The sequence below is a fragment of the Sebastes umbrosus genome, chromosome 20 (assembly GCF_015220745.1).
Source record: "Sebastes umbrosus isolate fSebUmb1 chromosome 20, fSebUmb1.pri, whole genome shotgun sequence".
NCBI classification, from domain to species: Eukaryota; Metazoa; Chordata; class Actinopteri; order Perciformes; family Sebastidae; genus Sebastes; species Sebastes umbrosus.
In genome coordinates, this window is record NC_051288.1 from 21357203 (window position 1) to 21381579 (window position 24377).

The 24377-nt window shown below is 38.3% G+C and overlaps 1 long non-coding RNA gene across 2 annotated transcripts in view; it reads left to right on the plus strand.

The window, feature by feature from the left end:
* The window catches only part of LOC119479272, a 209292-nt gene extending 188281 nt beyond the window's left edge, over positions 1–21011 (plus strand). The window contains exons 3-5 of one of the 2 annotated variants that reach the window (XR_005204652.1): positions 7255–7342; positions 16435–16541; positions 20908–21011. This is a non-coding gene — a long non-coding RNA (uncharacterized LOC119479272). Of the gene's footprint in view, positions 1–7254; positions 7343–16434; positions 16542–17507; positions 18008–20907 lie in introns of those variants that run through there. The other variant, XR_005204653.1, reaches the window with a different exon arrangement.
* Positions 21012–24377: the final 3366 nt, after the last annotated feature.

Consider the following 24377-nt stretch of genomic DNA (forward strand, 5'->3'; position numbering starts at 1 on the left):
TTTTCACATCTTAACAGATTTTGAAAATGTGAGAGACTCCACACATAACGACATGTTATGATACATTTAACAGTTTTCTTCCTATAATGTGGTGAACAACAATTTGGCCAAAACAGCGCACCACACACTAACAGATTCATTCACGAACAACAAGAGTCCCGACTCTCAAAACCGCCAATCTTGCAAAATCTCTTGTGATCAAACGTGACTTTAGTCTAAACAAGCATGGCGGATGACGGGCAGGAAGGATAAGCGATGTTAGTTTTTGCACTACTTTGTACTGAAATTTGACGAAAGATGGATGGATGAAATCTTGGAAACAATCATGTTGTTACCACAAATCAACAAGTACTTTATGCTTTGCTGTTTGCAAATACCGCGGCCGCCGTGATGGCTGTTGTTGTCCTTCCCTTTCAATCAGGTTGATTCTCAATTTTCTTTCCCACGTGACTGCGTCAGACTGTCCTCGGGGTTCCTCACACACAACAGGATATCCGATTTGAGATCGTTGCAGCCTGGATGGACTTCCGAGCAGAACGGGGGAGGTAAAAAACACTCTTAACATACCTCACACCACAGGAATATCTGGCAAGATAATCTTTAGGACCATCAAAAAATCGGGGCTTTGCTTACGATCGCTAGGAGGGGGAATTGGGCCCAAAATCGGCCACAAAGAATCACACAAAAGCACCACTTAAAATCTTGTATTTACCAGAGATGTGCTCTTAGAAATAAGTCATTCAGCATGAAGAAATCATAATAAACGTCTAATCGACTAAAGAAATCTTAAGTCGACTAAGACCAAAACAACAGATAAGTCGACTAATCGACTAAGAGAGAGGGCAGCCCTGCTGGTATGACATTCATTCAGTAGAGATGCCAAGATATCATAAATAGAGTAGGCATGTGACAATTATGGCCACATGGTTCCCAATTTGGTCACTACACAGAGAGCCGAGCTGTAAAAATGTCTTAGCGGTATGTCAAGTGACAACTTCTGCAGCCTCTGTTAAATCCCCAACCTCGGAGTATCATTTTGGACCCTCATTAAAGTCCATTCTGACTATTCTGACGATGTTTTAGTATGTGCGCATGTACTGTGTCAGGTGTATGTGCCACGTGAGGGGTGCCATGAGCTGTGAGTTAGGCCCTGGTGGATCTCCGGCAGCTATACGCCCTCATCTTGTGTTGTGGACAGGACGAGCTGCAGCAGCTGGGAATGCACATTGACCTCGGTGGGAGGAGCCAAGGTCAGCAAAAGTGAGGTCAAAGGAAAGATCAGACCTGTTGCACTGCGTCCACAAGTCGGTGTCGAGAGGTAAAGCAGGCCTCACCCTAACACCAAACATGGAGGAGAAAAGCAGCGGTGGCAATTTTTCTTCTGATAAATCCTGTTGCCGATCACATAATTTGTTTGTATTTACTTTTTTTTAATTGTTATTAATTTTGCCACAGCCTATCAAAGAAGTCGTTTTGCCTCGAGGCCTTCATCTTTGAGACTTTTCGAAGACCAATTGTAAGGGAATTTTTGTAGTATACCAACAACAAATCACTCCCTATTTTTCTCCAGAGCTGAACTCTCAAGAATTTGCTATATCCAAACATATTTAGCTCTAGTAAACACTACTTCAGTTCCTTCTGTCTCTAATCCTCTCTGCGAGTGCTGCCAACTCTCCCGCTCTTTGTCTGTGTGTAACACAAGCCTCTGTGGTGAACTCTTCAGTTGTTTAACACAGATTTTTTCCATGCAGCGTTTGGGGCGACCACCCAAGGCCTCTGACCACACTGCACGTTGCTCCCAACCAGAGCGGGAAGCGGAGGAAGACCTTCGATGTGTTACCGCCTCTCTCTCTCTCCTCATTTACCCAGCGCGGGCATCACGTGCCCACATAGTTGATCCTGGTCGCTGAGGACAGCGGGGCACAGCTGCACCCAGGGCTGGATTTCACCTTCCTCACGTTGGAAAACCTCTTCACACTCTTCCCTGGACAGCTGCAATCGACCAACCATAGGCACTTCGGCGGTGACGTCTGCATTCATTCGGTGGCTTTGTAGACTCAGTATGGTGAAGTAATATGAGGGGATGGTCCTTACTTAGTGAGCTACCACACCTCTGACAGTTCCATGCATTCATCTGTCTGTTTATCTGGATGTATGGGCACTGATGCACCAACAGAAACATTATTAACCATATGTATTCAGCAACACATAAATGTGACACAACTTTTCCAGTATTTAGCGTTGTAATATCTATGCTTTTATCTCTTATCCAAACAAACGTAAAACAACAGTTTGGATTCATGATCAGATCAGATATATTCCTTTTAGGTATCTGAGTCCAGATTGTTGATGTATATCTGCCAACCACTAATAATAATGATGTCGTTGAAACAAGTGGAATTATTTTCATCTGTTGACATTGAGATGAGAGACAGCAGGTCAATGTATTTATAGACTACATTTAAAGGTACTAAATTCCAAATTCAGAGCATATCTATGATTGAGGGATTGCCTCCACACGGCTCTCAACATGGCAACAGCTAGCAGCTAACGGTGTAAACAAAGATACGTAAACAAAGCGTAGAGAAGCTCAGATTACAACACACACAGAGGGACTCCATTCTCTGCTCAGGACGCCATTATTCCACTATATCTTTACATAGCAAATTATTGTTTGATGCTATATTAATGCTCTGAATTTTGAAATTTATCACCTTTAAAAACAACACATGATGACCAAACTGCCTTTACAGAGAGGATTAAAGGTAGAATTAAATAATTAGAATGAGGTATACCAGAGCCTTGGCACAAAATACAACTCAAAACCGAAGGCGCATCCTCTCAGAGCTACCAGGAGCAAAAGGCCACCACTGAATAGGGCTTTAAAGATTACATTAACAGGTAAATGTGCAGGCATTTTGGACAGAAACACATAATATAGATTCTAATTATATCAGTGTAGACTCAAAAGCAATTGCAAAAAGATGGGTCTTAAGATTGAACTTAAAAAGTCCAGTATAAGTGGAAAACCTGACTCTGTCTAGGGGCAACAATTGGAAATCCTTTAATTGAGAATGGAGAGCTGTGATTGGTCGGTAGATCTGAGGTGTCTGTAGGTGGAATAAGGGATGAGGAAACTGCATATACAGTATACGCAGGGCAACAAGGATTGCTCTGTAACATTTTCATGACTGGTACATAAAGTGTGCATATAGACTTCTTTAGTATGGCTTGTGCATACAGCATCTATTAGGTGCAAGAATTTGAATGACAGGAAGATCTTCATGCATGTTGCTTTTGTTTGTGGCAGGCACACTGTTGTGATTACTATTCCAATACCACAGATACATACAGTAGAAACACACACACACACTACAATGCCTCGCTCGCCATTGACTACCCACAACCTTCTGAGAGCTCAGCGGTCCTTGTGTGAACCGGATCGGTTTACAAAATCGTAATCAAAGCATCTGCACAGGAAATAAATCACATTGTCTTCTCTTGTCCTTAGAAGGTCTGCAGACGAGGAACTGTTGCATAAGTGTTTGCATGTATGAGGGAGGTGCTGCTGCTGCTGCTGCTGCGGCTGCAATGTTTATTAGGTGTAGTTTATTAGCCATGACTCGCTGCTATCCTGGCTCCGGTCCACCATAGCGGCCCAGTGCCCCCTGTCTGCTAAGGCAAACAAAGAGCTGCTATGTGTCACATACACAGTTTAACTGTCTCACCGATCCAAACCCCCACTATGCGTCTATCTGCCAGTGCTGAGCAGAGACAATGATGAGCCCACCCGACGCACTCCCACCTTGCAAATTGGTATCATACCACCATCCTACTGTGGTTGTTGTTGTGTTTGCAGTCTGCACAATCTACTAACTGCAAGTCAGTGTGAATGCATGTGTGATGCATTCAATGTATGCACATGGTCATCACACAGTATGAGCTGTCAGCTACAGTATGATGTAATGAAACGTCACTCCTCCGTCTCCCCGCCATCCCCGCCGTCTGCAGAAGAGAATCCTGTGGGAGTGACTGCTATGAGCATGAGGGGTGGGACGAGGCTGTTAGAGCTTTTTGGAGAATGCTCTCTGGAGGAACTGGAGGATGAGGGTGAAAGTGGAGGGCATTCGTCTGGCTGGAGAGAGCTGATGAAACTTGTGGAAAGGGAAGGGGAGAAGTGGAAGGCAGGGGTGAAAATACTGAGAGAGGTTAAAGAAGGGGGCCAGAAATAGTAAAAATAGATAGAAGAAAAACAAACAAGAGGATGCAAGTAGCAAATTGTCAACATGAGAGAACACCATATTTTAGATGAGAGGGCTCAAGTCACTGTCAGTGCACTGTCTCCTGTCAAAGGCGCTCCCTGTTGCCCTCTGTGTTTCATATGTGGGAATGAGTGGAACACTGTTCCCTTTGTCTGCTGCCTCCCTTGTAGCTTTTGGACTATTTCAGACATATACTGTAGGTGATGTAGGCAGGCCGTCTCTGGGACTAATGGTGCCTTCAAATGGGGTCATTTTTAGGAATCCATATGAGCGCCCCGCTCTTATCGTTTTCACGACCTCTTAAGTGGAAAGTTTCTGAAAGCTCCGAGTTCATGAGTTATGACGTGTTTGTTGACGTTGTCAAAAATGGGGGAGGCCATGGAAGTTAATTTTTCGGTCCATAATAAGTGAATATATATATATATTTTAGTCGTATATTGTAATTCTTTTTAATTGCATAATATGTCTGAGGAAAATTTTGATATTCCCAACTGTCTAATATTTTTCCTCTGTCATTATGCCTTTGCATTTCCTGCAATATGTTAACCACTTCATAGCTTGCTAAATTGGCCTCTGTGGCTTGTAGACGCCGACAGTAACGTTAATATTGCCGTTGCTTAGCAGCGGTGTTCTCACGACGTAACCACTTGAACGCCACGCATATCGTGTACACGACTTCCCATGTTGTAAACACAAGCTCACGAGTTTCATTCGAAGGCACCATACGGCACACGGCAAGGGTAATGGCACACCATAAGAACGTATATTGATACGAAAGTTGTCAAAAAATGTCATCTCATTGCTTCTATACTCTTTGGGCTCATGCCTGACAAGTTGCGGCTGAGAAGACTGACAGGCTGCTTTTGTTGGCACCAGACGGCACAGAGAAAGAAAATGTTAAAATGGGAGAGGTGGGGACACGGGAGGGGAGATGGCAAACGATGTAAAGACAAACACAGAGGTTGGATTTGGAGCTAACTGAGCTTGAGTTACCTGGTCTATCATTAGAGTCGTAATGAGGAGCAGACAGGGCAGCAGCAGCTCGCCCCTGACTGGGAATGCTACTTTCCTACAAAGGCAAACATTGTTTTAGAGTCCTAAGTAAGTGATGGCAAGAAACTTTGATGTATGCAGTTAAAATGTCTCTAATTAGAATGAGGTGATTTATCTGTACTTAGGAAATCCACCTGAACATAAGCGCCCGTCCTGTGATTAAGATAAAAGGCAACGGTTCATATTTTGCAGATTATTGTTGCTTTTAAGGGTGCATTATGCTGTTTAAAGGAGCAGGACTTAATCTCATGATCTCTTTCAAGAGAGTTATAGCTTTATTATGAATAAAAAATGCATTACTTTAGGTTCATGGCCTCTTTATTCTGACCTTGAAAAAAAAGCAAAGAAAAAGGACAAAGAAAGCTTCTTAAAATCTCATTTCCTGACTCTAAAGCCTGGTTTTGCAAATTCCTCAACTGTGCACATAAAACAACAGAAAGGTCACCAGGCATACACAATTATCAATTATCAGCAGAAAGGATGCAGGCTAACGTTCCTTTGTTTATATTATCTCTACATGCAGCCCAAAGTAACTTTTGGTGTTATTCATTTGTATGTACATGACGTCTAACATCCCAACGGGACAAGGTATTGTAACTCAGTGACAAATAAGGGGAAAATATGTTTTAATATAGCAAATGTTACTGTCTTTTTGAACAAGTAGAGAGGGATCAGCCACTCAGGAAAGGTAGTTTGGTCAAAGAACATACAAAGTGAAAGTCAATTGTTGGTTCCATTGCAACATCAGCGCACAGCAGCAAAGCTACGTTTCCCCCATTTTGGACTGAAAGCGACCACCGGACGCCAGTAAAACATCTGCCTAAAAAGTGCCATACAAAAGTAAAACAAAATTATTTATATTCTATTGTCATATCCTACCGAAATATGGCCTGTGTTGAACAATAAAATATGCCAAAATGGCAGCAAGCTGTTGTTCAAAAACAAAGGAACATTAGCCTGCATCCTTTCTGCTGATAATTGATAATTGCGTATGCCTGGTGACCTTTCTGTTGTTTTATGTGCACAGTTGAGGAATTTGCATAACCAGGCTTTAGAATCAGGAAATTAGATTTGAGGAAGCTTTCTTTGTCCTTTGTATTCTGCTTTTTTTTTTCAAATTCAGAATAAAGAGGCCATGCATGCAATGACCCTAAAGTAATGCATTTATTTTTTTATTCATAATGTAGCTATAACTCTCTTGAAAGAGATCATGAGATTAAGTCCTGCTCCTTTAAACGGCATAATGCACTATTAAAAGCAACAATAATCTGCAAAATATGAACCGTTGCCTATTGACTGTTGTCCAAGAAACACCGGAGTTTACTATCTTTGCTTGTATATTCTTTGGTTTGGTTAAGTCCCGCCTCCAGCTGACCTTGATTGACAGATCACAACGCACGTGCGTCATCAGGTGTATATAACAGAGGTAGAGGACACGTGGTCTGTAATGGCGACCGGAAGCAAAGGAATGAATAGCATTAAACAGAGTTAGTAAAGAGTGATGGTAACCTTAGTAAAGTTAGTAATACCGAAGGAAACAAAAGAAGCAACGAGGGAAGTTTGGAAAGTCATGTTTTCCTTTATCCATTATCATTGTAGTATTATTTGGAAGAGATAAATGGTTAAACTAACATCCTACTGTGGGGAATGTGATAGTTTATGTAATGTTATTTGTACTTTCACTAGAGATTAGGCATTGCAAATATTAGCAGGGCTATATGTAACATGCATACTGCCTGCAGTCATTAATAATGTTGGATTGAGATTAAGCTGTTGTCATAATGGCTATGTTATTAGTATGGCAAGGCCTGAACATGCTGTCTTTGAGTGTTATACTGAATGTGATGCTTAATGTTATGTTTTTATGCTTTAGTGTAATTATTGTACAACTAATAGACAAAACACAATTAATCTTAAAGGTTCTGTTTGCACACAACAGGTCTGGTCTTATGGACAGAGTGAGAACCACTTTTGAAGATCCATTCCTATCAATGGGGAGCCTCATAGCCTGATTCTACCTGGAACGCGTAAGTGACTTATTGAATATTCCACCTGGTCTTCAGGACTGCTACACACATTCACAAAAGAGTGTACCTTATCGCAAGAAACTGTCATAGGAACAGTCACAAACTCCTTATGAACCTAGAGTAAGGGTGAATTTACCAGAAGTGGGTTACATTATCAATGTGAATTTATCCTTCCGTCGCATACTGTAGTTCTTGCTGTCGGTTTCTTGCAGTGGTGGAAGAAGTATTCAGATAAGTAAAAGTACTAATACCAGCGTGTAAAATACTCTGTTAAAAGTAAAAGTCCTGCATTCAAAATCTTACTTAAGTAAAAAAACAAAAGTATTAGCATCAAAATATACTTAAATACTAAAAGTAAAAGCACTCATAATGCAGAAGGCCCCATTTCAGAATAATACATATTATATAATTTTATTATAATTATTGATACAATAATGTGTTCATCACTTTAATGTTGCAGCTGGTAAAAGTGGAGCTCATTTTAATTACTTTATATACTGCTGGGTAGTTTGATTTATAATAATACATCATTTATTAGTCGTTATACTTACTAACTAACTTACTGTCAGATAAATGTAGTGGAGTAAAAAGTACAATATTTCCGTCTGAGATGTAGTGGAGTAGAAGTTTAAAGTAGCATAAAGTGGAAATACTCAAGTAAAGTACAAGTACTTCAAAATTGTACTTAAGTACAGTACTTGAGTAAATGTGCTTAGTTACATCCCACCACTGGCTTCTTGAAGCTATATAGCCTGACGCCCAGAAATCTAATACACACTGTTGCACCGGCTAAACGGAACCGGCGTTGTCATTTTTCTTTTTGTCAAGCTTGTCTGACCTAGCAACAGTAACTAAGGGGGGCAGGACTTCACTGTTTCGATGGCGTATTACTACTCTCCTTTAGGTTGTTGAAAATGTAAATTTATACTAATGCTTCCTGCTTTTGTAGGTTGAAGGATAACGACAATTAATGTAATTGTATAAGTCAACTTATTGCTTCGTAGAGGGCATTTTTGTGATATCGGCAGACATTTTATTGTTATGAGGTAGATGGTTTATGAAGTCAGACATCTGGAAGCCTGATCTGATTATTAAATGGAGATTTGGCCTTTAAAAAAAACACAGGGACTTAAACCTTCCTTACAGACAGACTGCTGCTCAGACAATGACAAATCCATAACTTTCCACTTTGCATTCTCCCTGTTATTATAAGTGGTTTTGAATTATTAAGCCATAAGCTGTTGTCATGCATTAGGGGGTGTTTTCTGATGAAGTGTTAGGAGCCTAAAAATAAGTGCAGTGGATGTTTTTATTTGAAACCACGGATGGAGGAATGGAAACTTTGCATAGCGGGGGGATTGCAGCCAAATCTGCCTTAATGTTTGTGTTTGAAATGAGAGAGGGAGAGTGAACAAGGAGAGAGCAGTTACTTTCTGGACATGCTAAAGAGGAAGGTCGTGACCCTGTGACCTGACGTATACTAATGTCAGTCAACATGGCGGACACACCCAGTCACTTTAAATGTCAACAAGTGGCCGTTTCCTGTAAAAAAGAAACTAAATATCTCAACTGGTCATTTGAATAGAAAAGACTGAACAATACATGAGACGTAACATATCATACTTTCGAAGTTGAAAAAAATGTTGTCTCTTTTGCACCCAATGTTGCTACCTTTAGGAATGCTGCTGGCCTTTATTGGTGCCAGTTCTGGTAACACCCAAAGCATCTGAAGCATGCCAGGCTGGGTGGGCTCGCCATTTATAAATACACCCCTCTAAACACGTCCGAAATTCACCGTGAGGTTTTTTACAGCCGCAAGGTTCACCGCTCCAATAAGATGAAGAGGAGGCTCGCGTGCATTTGCATTCATCTTGTGCTTGTATGTGCATGTGTCAGAGCGACCACTCAACAAGATATCAGACAGGTCGCCGCTTACAGTACGAGCCGTCATAATTTACGCTCCCTGGTTGTGTATTTAGAGCCGGCGAAAAGCTATCGTGGATTTATGCAAATACGCTTCGCATGCAAACACATCATTCAGCTCCGGTACAGGATGTGTTTATGCAGTGATAGGTCACATCTACGCCTTAGCTGGGACAACTCAATCACTTTAAAAGAACAGGTCATTACAGTTCAAATATAAAAAAAATAAAAAGTTGCACGTTCTAACAAAAGTGACAGCCTTCAAAGTATCTGTGGGGAATTGCAATTTTGGGACTGCATGGGTCCGTTCACATGTAACGTCTCAAAATGCGTGGAAAACGCCTGCTGTGCCGCTTTCACCCTTTTATCCAAGGTACTTGGGAGGGTGCGTTCCTGTCGTGCTACAATGACAATGATTAATACGAAGATTGTTTTATTTAATTACAGGGCAAGTCATTACTTGTATAGTTCCAATTAATAAAACACAATTAACTTGAGCTTTATGAACCCAAGGATGCTGCTCCTAGGGTTTAATATTATCTGATAATTGCTTATTGTTTACTTTCTCTTCAGACTGCCTCTGAGTAGCTGAAAAGGGATTTTAATTGTAAATGAAAATGCAGCGTAAGATCAATATGCGGTGTCTGAATCCACATGGTTTAAGGGCATACAATAAATACTGTAGGGTTATAAGTTCAACCTTAACAAGTTTCACTGCACTCCTCCAAAATAGCTGCTCTGTTTCCAGCCAAGACATCAGTTGCCCTTTGACCTTTTCCAGCACTGCTAGGAATGTGCAGAGGTGTAGATTTAAGGCTTCTGAGTACAGTTTGTCTGAGCAACACCCCTGTCAGATTTGTTGAGTAATGCATACTTGTTGTGGAGTGAGTGGAAACTTGACATAAGATGGATTGCAGCCAGTGTTCCTCAATACGTGAGTGTGTTTGTGTAGAGAAGTGAAAAATGTGCAGAGTCGGGATGTTTTCTGCAACAGTCTGACAGTTCTGTGATGAAGTCGGACCTTTTTAGAGGCAAAGAGGGAAGATAGAAAGTGAATTTCTGCCATTATGGTACGTGTCCACAGGCTCTGTCCTTTCCAAGCTGCCCATTCATTGTCTATTTAAGCAGCCGTGCAATGCATTCTGGTTGCGTGGCGATGCAGTTTGAGAGACGGGGCGTCACGTTGGCTGATCCTCATTTGCATAAAGTTGAAGTCTAGGCTACTTTATGCAAAATAGGGTTGTCCAACGCAACTCGCCGCCTCTGGAAACTCCCGAGAAATGTCTAAACTAACCGCTGTAAATCTAAAATAAAGACATTTAGCAACTGCATGCCTTTTTTTCTCACATAAAATGTTTTCAGAAACCCATTTCGGTGAACTATTTTCATAAAATAAGAGAAGACAGTTTCCAAACAAGCCGCCATGTTGGTTCCGGTGTGGAGGCTGGGAACAGCAGCCCACAAGGGAAAGCGTTCGTCCAATCAGGTGCCTTGTGTCTAGTGGCAGCCCATCAAACGTTGAATGCTGGAAAGCAAGGTGATCTCTCGTGATACAAAACACCCCTGTGGACACGTACCATAAGTCTTAACTGTAGCTGAGGTTGTCAGCTTAACAGTCATGCAAACCTAGGCCTCTTTTTCCTGAGATGATTCTTATAGTGTTTATAGGAGCAAAAAAAACTAAGATAAATTGTTTTCAGATGTATTTGGTTTTTGAATTTTTTAGTTGGAGCATGCATGCAGTGCCCATGTAAATAAACTCTTTGCCTAAAGTGGAGGTGTGGGATTCCACTGTGTGTGGTCCTCGTGCAAACGGCTTTGCACTTGCATGCTTGAAAAAAGGTTCCTGGAATAGAGAATGAAATGAGGTAGATCGTCTGAATTCCTCTGTGGTTTAAAAAGCTTCTGTATCACTCCTTATTCATACCGCCCTCATTATTCAAATACAGCCATGCATAAGTGTTGCCATAAGTAGAATTGTGATGCTTTTAAGGCAGGACAAATGTGCTCCTCCCATGCACAGTCCTTTCTTGTAGTTATAGTTCCTCAGCTGAGGCCTCCACACATGCTTGTTAGACTTCCCGTTGGGCATCGACTTTCCAGTGTCCAACAGTTTTTAAGTGCTACTTTGCACTTAGACACTGCCCTTGTTTCCATTGCTAGGGAAAACCATCCAAAGAGCCAGCTGTCTTCTGGTGATGTACGAGCACGGAGGCCAGCCGGAGGTTTGTCAATGGCCGGCTTAATGGCTCATTAATCTGCCAGTGGCTGTGACCGCTGTCAGTCAACACGGGACCTGCTTGGTTTGCTAAGTAAATGTTAGGATTATGAATCGAGTCACAAATGCACATTTCTTTCTAGTTTGTTTTCTAACTTTCTGCTGCATGAAAAAGTAGTAGGGCTGTCAAATGATTAAAGTATTTAATCTAGATTGTCCATAGATAATTACGATCAAAATGTACCTTAAAGGGAGATTTGTCAAGTATTTAATACTCTTATCAACATGGGAGTGGGCAAATATGCTGCTTTATGCAAATGTATGTATATATTTATTATTGTAAATCAATTAACAACACAAAACAATGACCAATATTGTCCAGAAACCCTCACAGGTACTGCATTTAGGATAAAAAGAATATGCTCAAATCATAACATGGCAAACTGCAGCCCAACAGGCAACAACAGCTGTCAGTGTGTCAGTGTGCTGACTTGACTATGACTTACCCAAAACTGTATGTGATTATCATAAGTGGGCATGTCTGTAAAGGGGAGTAACCATAGAACCCATTTCAATTCACATATCTTGAGGTCAGAGATCCTTTGAAAAGTTTTCTCTCGTCAAAATTTAGCTCAAGTTTGGAGCGTTATTTAACGTTCTTGGCGACAAGCTAGTATGACATGGTTTTCTTGTTTCATATTATGCCAGTATCTTTACTCTAGCTTTAAAACTGAGCCCACTACAACCTTCGGAAAACAGCGGTATAGTGTTTTAGTATAGCATCAGCATTTCAAATGTAAAGCCATAATGTAGTGAAGGCAGCACTTTGATGAGGAGGAGAAGGAGGATAAAAAATCCACATACAGTCTGATGATTGTCCAACCCTTTAAATGGAATTACTTTTGACTCAACCAGTGATTCAGCACTGCATCCTACAGGAAATCCCTGTGAGATGCAATGAGGACTAAATTCTCAGGCAGAGCTCCAGGATGCAGAGGCATGTCACAGATGTGTGCGACTCAGGAATTTCAGTATGTCTCTTTCTTACTGTCTCGTGTCTACAGTGTAACAAGGGCGAAATAGAGATAGTGGCCATTTAGGCTATTATCTTAGCAATTTGATTTAGTGTTTACTGAGTACTTACCTTTCACCCGAATCTTTATTCTGGCGACAGTCTGTCTCGCATATCACTTTCAGTCCTTGTAAAACAGACTAGAGACCGTTTAACCTTCACATCTCATTTGTGGTTTCGCAGGAAATGACTCACTTTTTCACAATAAAAGCTAAAACCACTTCGGATTTTAAAGCCATGCTAAATCTCAGCAGTCGTGAGCCTGTATTAATTAACAAATCAGGGACACTGGATGCAGGATCTTCTGAGTTGGAATGAGTCCACACAGGGATTTAACCCCTCACCATTCAGCCCACTTTTTTTTGTTTGTTGTGAAAGTCTACAAGCACGTAGAACATTATAATAGAAGTATATGATGGTCATTCCCATGCTCTATTATGATTCATAGGTTGATACCATTTGTTAAAAAGATGTGGTACTGATTTTAGACTTTTTTTAACACACGAGATTTGATGAAAATGATCAATAATCCTTCCAAAATACAACATTAAGACAGCAAGACCTTGAGGAACACCATAGAAAAAGCCATGCTGTGATTTGGTTTCAAAAACTTTTGACATTTGGAGATTTCTGCAAACGCTTCTGTTGTGTAAATTGCTCAGAAACCCCCTTATTGTCAATCTAGCTAGGAAAGCCTCTGAATGAACTGAATGCTCTAGGTCTGTAGTTTGTGGTTGTAAAGTTTCATGAGGCTGGGATTATCCTAGAGGTCACCACAGGTCATTTTATACAGTGAGGTCAAGTTTCAAAAAATTAGGTCTCACTATATGAAATGGCTACTATGGGGACTAACAAAATAATAATTTATACCGCATGCAAACAACTGCTTGTTTTTTTGCCCCAAACTGCATGTGATTATCATAAAGTGGGCATGTCTGTAAAGGGGAGACTCGTGGGTACGCATAAAACCCATCTTCATTCACATATCTTGAGGTCAGAGGTCAAGGGACCTCTTTGAAAATTGCTTTCCTTGCCAAAATTCAGCGTTATTGACCGTTCTTCCTGACAAACTAGCATGACAGGGTTGGATTATTAAGGGGTTAAGGCTTTGGCTAAAACCATAGGAACACTTCCTCTGGGTATGCGTAACCACATACACATGCACATCTGGTAAAAAATAAACACTAGAGGGAAAAGGGAGGTGCAGATGATGGAGTAGTGAAGCATCCGTCCAGTCCATTTCCTCCTCTGCGTTTCGTTGTGAAATCCCTCTCGACCCCACCCCAGCTTTTTCATTCAGAGGGAGAGAATGTGCGGGGCACGCCTGTGTTTCCTGTAAATATCTTGGGTCTCCTCTCCGCCACCTTCTCCCAGGGCAACGATGGAGCCAGCCATGTGGCCTCCTTCTTCCCTTTCCTCCCTACAAGCCTCCTCATGGGGAAGGAAGCTGACCCTCTCCACCCTTGTTAGAGGTTAAATCCCAGAGGGGGGGCGAGAAGGGTGTCGGCCCGGACCCTTCGACTGACAGCAGGAAACACTAGGAGGAAACAGAAAGGAATTGTGGGTCTGTTTTTCAATAGTAACGGACAGGATGTGTAATGTCAGTGTGGTGCTGTGAAGATGTGGTACGTCGACCTCACATTCTGGGAAAACACCCACTGACTAATCACTTCATATCTCTGGTACTATAAGTGTTGGCATTTAAGGGCTTTTATTTTATAGACTTATTGGTCCAGAAATGTAACCCTCCCAAAAATACCAATGCTGCTTAAACGTGGTAAATACAAAAAGCTGATATTTACTGAAACAAGGGCCTTTATATTCAACATACCAACGCTCGCCACATTACCAATTGCCATTGTTATAATCACATCCAGCGCTACTCCATGAATTCCAGAGCCGACCAGTATCCAAGGCCACACTGTGCATGATATTACATACTTCCTCTGAGCCCTGCTATTCTTTTGGATTCAGTCCAAGCAGAGACGCTGTCAGCAGTTTTCATCGAACATGTCAATCTCGTCTTTGTCAATTACATTAAAACGCAGACACAGGGCGTTTTATTCAATAGTGTCCTCGAGCGTCCGAGTTGACATAGTTGACATCGAGACATTTTACCATGTTTGAATGGAAGTCTGTCTTGTTACGTTATAGTCAAGTGAGCTCACATATCATGCAAAATTGACTGATATTGATTTTGGGACAATGACATGGCTGGATAGCTAACTTAAACATACTATGAAATTCTGGTTTGTCAACGGTACGCAGTGTTGACTTTGAGTCTTGCTGGCATAATGTTAGCTTTCTGGCTCAGAGCGGAGCCAAAGGGTTCAATGAGCTGATGGGGCTAGAAATATCTCCCGTTGCCAAGTCATAACAAAGGTTCGTCTTCTTTACTGGAGTAGTAAACAATGTTTCCATTGCATAGGAACCTTATAGGATGGTAAGGATTGTTACAGGTATTAGCAAACCCTCCAGTTTTGCCAAGGAAATGGCGTCATGGCTTGTGAAAACCTTTAGATTTTGGTTGCAAAACGCATGAAAATACAAATGAAATATACAATAAAATAAAATACGAAATTCCTGACACCTCATCTGGCATTACCCCTTATGTAAGTAGATATTTAAAGGTCCCATATTGTAAAAAAAAATACATTTTAATTTTTCTTTTATATTATAAAGCAGCTTTAAGTTCTATATAAATACTGTGAAAGTATTAAAATGCTTAATCCACACAGAGAAATACACAGCCGTATTCAGAAACTGAGCTTTTGAAAAAAGCCGTCAGGATTTCTGTCCATTTGTGATGTCACAAATCTATAATATTTAGACCATTTAAAAGTTTTAAACTTAAACATTCGAAATGGGTCCCAGTTTATTTCCTGTTGCAGTGGATGTGAATGACATCAGCTGACAGGACATACACATGGACCCAAGCTGTTGCCTAGCAACACAATTCTGTTGCAATTCCATTGACATGTACTAAAACGGAGCGTTTCAGACAGAAGGTAAATACAAGTATATTCAAGCAGACAGCATGAGGAAAATAAAGTTTTTTTTAAACATTAAAGTATGTAAACATGTTCTGGTAGAAACCCAAAATACAATTAAAACCTGAAAATGAGCATAATATGGGACCTTTAAGTTATGAATATTTTATAAAAAAAAAAAAAAAGAATACTATCAAGGTCAAGAATGAACTTACATGTTCACGTTTTTTTTTTTCATTATTTGATCTTTCTAATCTACTCCATGGGTAAAACCTCCTACAATGTGACATGAACTTTGTATGAAGTTGTTGAATCCTTATTGTTTGTCACCAGTAGTTGGTTTCAGTTGGGAGCCCTGTTGCTAGTGGCAACCCTTAGCTGGCTCAGGTCCACATCAGTGGCAGTTTAACTGACATTGTTACTTCCAGCTTTTTGTCAGTTCTGTGACCAACAACTCCCTAAATGTCCTTGTTGGTGGTTTAACTGTTGATTCTCTTTTTATTACAGCTGTTTTATGATAGTTACCCAGCAAGATGCTTGTTTAAAAAACACTCACTGTTGTTCTGAAGGTATTTACTGGATCCTCAAAGACTCTTTTAACCATCTGGATGAAATTTGTGGATGAATTTTGCGAATACACGTCCAACAATTTAAATTTTTACAACTCCTTTGGTTATTACGATGTCTCACTTTTTTTCTGATTTGTAATCACGATCGTTGAATTTGTTCTGTTTTCAGCTCAAGTGATTTTTGCTCAATGCATTGCACCTACTGTACACTTACAGTGAGGGCAGAAGACTTATTAAATTAAAGACACTGTGTACTATGCATTAATGAAAGGTTAAATTATTATTCAATGTTTGATTCAAGTTTCTTTTTGTCGTTGCAGTGACCCTAACCTGCACCTTTTGCCGCTGACATCGACTCCAATTCACCAATGCTAGGTTCGACTACAAAGAGTGTCGACGGTTAACACCCATGATTAAAGACCATAAGGTGGGTCCCTTTTATTCACTATTGAGCAATTCTGCTTTAAAGTTTGGGGCTATGTTGGACTCCCAACGTTCAAAGTATGAAGGTAAAAACAGGACGTCAACAATTAATGGTGCCACCTGGACAAACTTCCATCACGGTTGAAAATAATCTGGCCTGGTTTCCTGTCGGTTTGAGGGTTCCCAGAGCTTCAGGCCCGCTCAAAAATAACCAGAGCTAGAAAAAAAAAAGGTTTCATCAAAGCAGTCAAAACCATTTCCAAACTTCTATTATTCTTTCACTGAAAGCCGTTAATGTGCGTCTGTTATCCCTTCACTTAAATGTGCCTTGCTCAGCTGAAAATGACTTGAGGAAAAAAAAAACACCTGTCAGACTCATTAATTATAATTTATGAGTACCAGACCTTGGACCTCGACTTGATGGATAATTTCAAACAGCTTTCAAAATCAACCTATATGTCGATGGAGGTTATAAACAGAACAGTTTCAGAGGAAACAACTAGCTCTCTCTCATGTTGTCAGTCATTGTGCGTTGCAGTACGCTCAGTCACAACTCTACGTAGTCGCATACATTTAAGGGGCCGACTTCATTATGCACCCATCTCGGTTTGTTTGACCACTCTCTCATGTGGAAAAATTAATTGTCTGGCTCAGACCGGCTCGGCTCGGCTAAACTAAATATTTAAGTGTTTGAGGTGCGTGCGGTTGGCTTCAGACCCCTCGTGATGGTCTATACTTGAAGCTGGTCTGCTTTTCTCAGCCCACACGGCAATCACACCCCTCTGTACGTCAACTCCACATCATGTTCACAAGAATGTTTTTCTTCGTCACATGCACATTACTGTATCACATGTATGCATAGCCTCAGGGAAGCACAATACGAGCCAAAGATAACTGACCAACATATATGTATTTTCTAGACAGTTCCCTTTTACTGCTTGCTTGCGAATAGAAGTCAGTCTCATTACAGGATAACATGATGGATTACAAGGAGAATATACGCCTCCTCAGACTAAACAAAGGAAGAAATGATTGTTGATTAGTCTGGGAATGATTTTCACTGTTTGTTCAAAGGTGTATTTAAGTGATGCTACATTAAAGGACTCAACATAAGAGGTTCTCCTCAAGGATCACTCTAGAAACAACATGAACTGTAATCCTAACCCTCCAAAATTACAGCCCACTAAGCGCCAAATTCTGGTTAAAATCAGCCTTTGCCAAGTCAATTTTGAGAAGAGTAACAATATAATTGTACTTTTGGAAAAAGAGGCATTTAAAGTATGATTGATTGATTGATTATACATCAATTTTGCACAGAAGGTCTTTAGAGATCATGTGATATGAAGAGTAAAATTTGAATCAAACGTTTTACGGCATCAGTGATTTTCCTAATTTAACAGCTCATAGTTTGTATTTCATAAAGTCCTTCACAGCTGTTTGATTGTTTATGTAAAATAAATACCAATCTGTATGCAGGTTTGTGCAAACATCTGATTTTGATGATGTGATCATGTGCATTACAACAAAAGAACTTAATCAGCCAAGATGACCTTCACAACAGAGACCTGGAAACAAATATTTAATAGTAAATGGCTTATCAAGATAAGGCAAAAAATATGGCAGCCTTGATTTTGCCCGTCCTGCTTTTTACTCCAAGAAAAACAAAACTGGTCAGATGAAAAATTAACTTGGGGAATGCCAACGAAATTAAAAAACTGACTCATAGAACGTTTCATTTCATCATTTGGTTTTGAAATGTTTTTTCTACATTGTGAGGAGAATTATGACGAGGGTGTAACACCTGAAACAATAAAACTACCTCATATCTCAGTCTCTTAAAGATTAATCACACCGTTGATGAAATGTAATGTTAGGTGGGAATCAACAGTCAGCAGAAAGCAGAAACACTGTAGTGATCTCGGACAAAAATATGATAGCAACATAAACATATTATACTCTTTTATCGTTCTTTATTTAAGCTGTGATTGACAGCTGCAGAAAATAATGTGAAGAAAAATGACACCTGCATGCACACATGTATAGTGTCATTCTTTAGATACCAAGAATCTGTAGTCATAGTACTGGTTAAAAGATGTATTGTCAAAAATGTTGCTGTACAACAACCACTAGCTCCATCTACTGGTCATTAATAGACATTGTAAATACAATGAAGTACAGTGTAGTACAAACTGCAGCATTACATAAACTATTTATTTTTAGTCTGTGCATTCAAACCTTTTCTCATTTTAATGAAATCAAAACATTTAATGGAAACTGCTTTATTTTTTAAATATTTTTGTTGTAAATCTTCATTCAAAACTGAATAATAAATATATTTGGTCCCAAATATAATTTAAATATATAAATTAAATGAAAATAAAATGCCTGTATTTTGAATTCATTGAGACTGTATTATATAAAGGTGTACAATACCTCAAAGGGAACTATCTTGTAAATTAAAAACACAGTTAAAAAGGGTAACTTTTTAAACGTGGACCCTATTTTCCCATGTTTATTTGTCTATAAACATTACATTGATAGATGGAGCAGAACCAATTATTAACCATTGACAAAGTATCAACTATTTAAAAAAAAAAAAAATGTTTAAAGATGCTTTACAAAGTATTTATTAACCATTTAACAATGTATTATAATCGTCAGTTGCAGCTTTATAATAGTCATCCAAATAATGTTTATAGACGGTTTACAAACCAATTATTAACCATTTAAGTGTTAAAAATATCTATGTAATATTTGTTTTATATTAAAACATTTCTAACATTTTGTAATGTAATATTACCAATTATTAGTAAACATTAACTATTATTTAATTGTTTGTTAATAGTAAAATAACTATGAACTAAGTTTAATTAACTATCAATCTACCAAGTGTTTGGTGTTTGGTGTGTTTGGTTTTGAAAGACTTCCCTTAATGGCCCTATAGTTGATTAATTCAGACATCCATCAGATACATAAGTCATCATACTCTATAGTAGATGATGAACATCAAACAAGAGGAAAGGCAGAGTAAATATTTACAGCATAGCACACAGAAGACATTAATTTTTCAGTAGGATATTTCATCTCACTGGCAATAACACAGACGGTTCCACGTGGTTGCTCCAATGTGAGTCACCAGCCTGATCCAGCTATTTGTCCTCCTCCAGACTGAAACAAAGAAGATACATTACTGAAAGCACAATTTAGAAATCCGCTTAGCTCTCCTTGCAAATACATTTCGTATGCTTTTCCCTGTATTGTGGTAATGAAAAGCCATAAGGGTACGGTGTTAGTGTAATTGGCGATTAGGAAACATTTGGTGGTATTACTTTTGGATAGTACAGACAGGAAAAATATGAATGTTATTACATTGATGTTTATTATAGTAACATAGTTTTTCATTCTTATGTGTCTTGCATGTAAAACAAGAATGATTGTTGGAATAAATGTCGGAAGGCTGTGCTTGAGATGAGTCAGGGTAAATAGGGATTTGAGTTGGCTTTCTCACAGGATATCTCTGTAAAGAACATTCACAGAATTATGTATTATGATGCGGGCGATTTTAAATTTCCCAAAACACTTCCACGTTGTTGAAGCTTTGTTTTTGTTTTTACATTAGGTGAGAATGAGGATTTGAAAACCCATGAATAGTTTGTCCTACAGACGTGTCTGAGGGATCAGCTTGAGCTTTGTGTATTTTTCAGAATATCCCTTTTTGTCTACACCAAACCAACAGCAGCAACAAAACAGCCTGATTTAAATGGTGCCATTCAAAGTAAAAAGAGGGCATGTTTGTAATAAAGTAAGCTGAAATTCTTCCTAAATATGGCAGTGGATGCGGTATAGACACCAGGGAATCTAAATTTCTATTATCATTAAATGAACTGGACTGAAAACCATCCACTATTGCCATAATGTAATGTTGCAGGATAATTGTGACATTGAACTATAAGCCCTGGTTATTTATGAGTGAGTTGTGTGAAATTAAATAATATAGTAAACTTCATCCACCCCTTAATTTAAACCAAAACACCTTATTTTTAGGTTATGTTTGATTACACATGAAGATAACAGATCTATTGAACATGTTATGCCGCTGCCTTCTAGTTTGCTCTGCAAGAAAAAAAAATTGGGTCAGCAGACAAATAATCCATGAATTTAACTTGCTTTAATATAAACGTGACACTAGAGGGCGGTAGTAGCACACCTATAAACATGTATATCCAACACATTATTTTAGAATTATTAACAACACAAAGATAAGGATGGATAACTTACAACCACAAATAGATAGTTATCTTCAATCTATAACAAAACTATCACAGAATCACAGTCACAGGTCAACTGACAAATGTCACTGTTCTCTGCAGGTCCTTTGTCTCCAGGCCCAGATGGATAATTGAAAGCACCGGAGTAAGAGCAGTACCTGGAGAGAGACGAGAGGAAGAGACACGTACAGCACAACACCACGGTATGTAATAACTTACTATACTAATTTTATAATGTGACTTTTTTAGACATACTATACTATGACTTTTTTTTTCTTCGACATACTATGTAAGTTATTACATACCGTGATGTTATGCTGTTTGTCTCTCTCCCTCTCCGGGAACCGCTCTTGCTCCGGTGCTTTCAATTATCCGTCTGGGCCTGGAGACAAAGCACCTGGAGAAAACAGTGACATTCGTCAGTTGACCTGTGGCTGTGAATTTTTAATAGTTTTGTTATAGATTGTAGATAGCTATCTATTTTTGGTTGTAAGTTATCCATCCTTATCTTTGTGTTGTTTCCTTAAATTCCTTATTTTTGATTATACTTTGGTTTCTCTTGTTTCAGTTTCCCGGTTTAATGTTGTTGTTTGGTATGTTGAAAAAAAAGTCATATTATAATATGTGGAAGAAAAAAAAAGTCATAGTATAGAATGTCGAAAAAATAAAAAAATACTCATAGTATAGTATGTCGAAAAAATAAAAAAATACTCATAGTATAGTATGTCGAAAAAAGTCATAGTATAGTATGTCGAAAAAAAAGTCATAGTATAGTATGTCGAAAAAAAGTCATAGTATAGTATGTCGGAAAAAGTCATAGTATAGTATGTCGAAAAAAAAGTCATAGTATAGTATGTCGGAAAAAGTCATAGTATAGTATGTCGAAAAAAAGTCATAGTATAGTATGTCGGAAAAAGTCATAGTATAGTATGTCGAAAAAAAAGTCATAGTATAGTATGTCGGAAAAAGTCAAAGTATAATATGTCGAAAAAAGGCATGAAAGTCATAGTACAGTATATCGGAAAAAAATATTCATAGTATAGTATGTCGAAAAAAAAGTCAGTATAGTATGTCGCAAAAAAAGTCATAGTATAGTATGCTTCGCAATGCAATTCCGTTGAAACAGTCTATATATTCCTGTACTTCATGAGACAAATCAGTTTAATCACATCAGATTTAAATTTTAACCTTAGATCAAATAAGTGATTTATTAATTTATTGCATGAACTACATACAAATACACTGTTTGGTAGTTTAATCTGTAACAATACAAGCATTATATTTGATCAGATTATCATATGTGTTGTATGTAAAATCCTAAATATGCAAAGTAACTATAGCTGTTGCATACAGGCAGTTTAGTAAAACGGGGATATTTGAAATCTAGTAAAGTATAAAGTAGTATAAAATGTAGAGTAATTGAGTAAATGTACTTAGTTACACCGTTGCATCAGCACTGCTCCCAGTAGACTACTTACACTTACACACCAAAAACTGACAATAACTGCACTATACTGTATAATGACTGTGCAGTATCATTATCATTATTACTACTCAGGTGTAATTCATACTGCAATATTTTCAGGTGGAATTTCATTTCATTCTCACTGTGCAATATCATTTTCCACTTGTGCAATTTTGTTTATTGTAAATACTGTATATACTGCTCCTATTTTTATACTTCCTTCTATTTAAATGGTTCATATTTTGTTTCACTTTGTTTAGCTCTTTTTTACCGTGTTAGCTGATGCATCTTGTTTTTTGCACTATTCCCTTTGCTGGTGTACACTGCACATGTCCCCACTGTGGGACTAATAAAGGAATATCTTATCTTATCTTATCTAATCGAGACAAAGAAGTTTCCCCCTTCAATCTCGTATTCACGTCGGTATTTTAACACTTTGGTTACTATTCTTAGACCTGAGATCATGATGCTCTTCATGACAACCTCACATACACATTTTACAACCGTCCTGAACCCCCGGGGTGACTAGAGACACGTCTGTGTGCCACAGTGTTGGCTCAGACCCAGTGACAACACGTACATGTCAATTAAATGTAGGAATAATGGAGATAACACTGTCATCACAAAGACAGAAGGCCATCAGCGGGAGATATTGGATTTATACTTGGGGAAACAAAAGAAAGAGAAAAGCTGTGATATATCCCATCTGTACAGTTAACCCTTTTGAGGTTGAGATGTCACTTCATGGTAAAAGAAAAATACAAACCACGTACTGTTATTATGCTGGTAGTAGGTTAGTATACCAACATGTGTCAATTTGCTACCATGAAATTAGTAGTATTACCACTACTAGTATTATTTCCATGTGTTTATTCTAGATATTTACCATATTTACAGAAGGCTACGTTGAAAACATCTCAGAAATGGTGAAAAATAATACTGACATAATTCTTTCATCAAATATATTATGGATTCAAATCAAATATATGATATCAACACATGATATTAACAACAGTGAATGTTCATAATTTTTTTATTATGTCATAAAAATTTTAAATTTATCATCTTAGAATCAATACATTTACCAGTAAAGGACAATTCAACCGAAAATCATACTTATTAAATTATTTAACCATTATATATTATTATTATTATTATTATAGATATAATATATATGTAATAATAATATATAAAATTATATTATTATACATTATATATATATATATTTTTTTTTATTTAGTATAATATATATGTATATATTATATATTTAGTTTTTTTATTTAGTAGAAAATAGTACATTTTAAATACATCATTAGCTTTACTACCTTTACCATAAAAGGACAACTGAACCGTTTGGCAGAGCATGTTTTTAGAAAATGATTTGACCCTTATTAGACTTTTTATTTTATTATCAAGTTACACAATTCTGTTCAGTAAGGACTCAGAAAATATGATGTGTCAAAAAATATGTCTACCTTTGAAAATGAGACCAAACAGAGTAATCATAGATTCATTTTTGTTGCTAACTTCCTGTAAGAAGGCATGCTATTTAAACACACAGTGACATCTAGTGGATTGTTTAGCATAACACACCTGAACCGAGAGGCAGAAATGACTCAATCAGGTTAAATTCAACATATTCTTTAATAAGATATAGTGAATGAAAATGTGCTCTATACCAAAACAGTCAAGCAGAACATTAAAAGGTTAATTTTTTCTCTATTCGTCACTAATGCACCATTTAAGCTCAGTTTCCTCGCAGAAACAAAATGAATTGGACCGCATGTAAAAGTAAATCTGTTGACTTTAATTCTTGCACGTCAAAGGAACACAAAGGTATGAGTGTTTTTATCATATTCATGTTTTATCAAGCACGCTCTCTAAAGCCCGTTAAAATCAATGTCAGGCTGGAGGGCTCTAATTAGCTAACAAGACTCATCTTGCCCGTAATGTGGAATCTTTTAAACAAAGGTTTTATCTTTCATTTCAGGGTTATTTATGTAGAATAATACACTCCCAGCGAGTGTTTGTTAAACTGCGTCTGGAACTCTTTAACTCCCTCCGTATAAATTCTTGGGTCTAACTTGAAGGTCAGATTTCAATGAGT